Genomic DNA, 333 nt, shown 5'->3' on the forward strand with positions numbered 1-333 from the left:
AAATTGGATCTTAGGCTAATAAAGGCAAGACAGATAGCAAAATAATACAAAAAATAATACAAAAGGAAAAATATTTAATTAATTAATCAGTCGTTTATAATTTTTTGCTAAATATATGCTTGATATAAAAATTATTCTTCAAAAAAAAGAACCTTCTTAAAAAAACGTTGAATATATTGCTCTCGTACATACACATATACATTATTTATATATATATATATATATATATATATATATATATATATATATTATATATATATTATTTATACTAACTAATAGTAGTGTATAGTATACGTATAACGAAGAAGTAAAGAAAGTAACGTAAGTAAGTAA

The sequence above is a fragment of the Atta cephalotes genome, assembly GCF_000143395.1.
Source record: "Atta cephalotes unplaced genomic scaffold scaffold00013, whole genome shotgun sequence".
In the NCBI taxonomy this organism is placed as follows: Eukaryota; Metazoa; Arthropoda; class Insecta; order Hymenoptera; family Formicidae; genus Atta; species Atta cephalotes.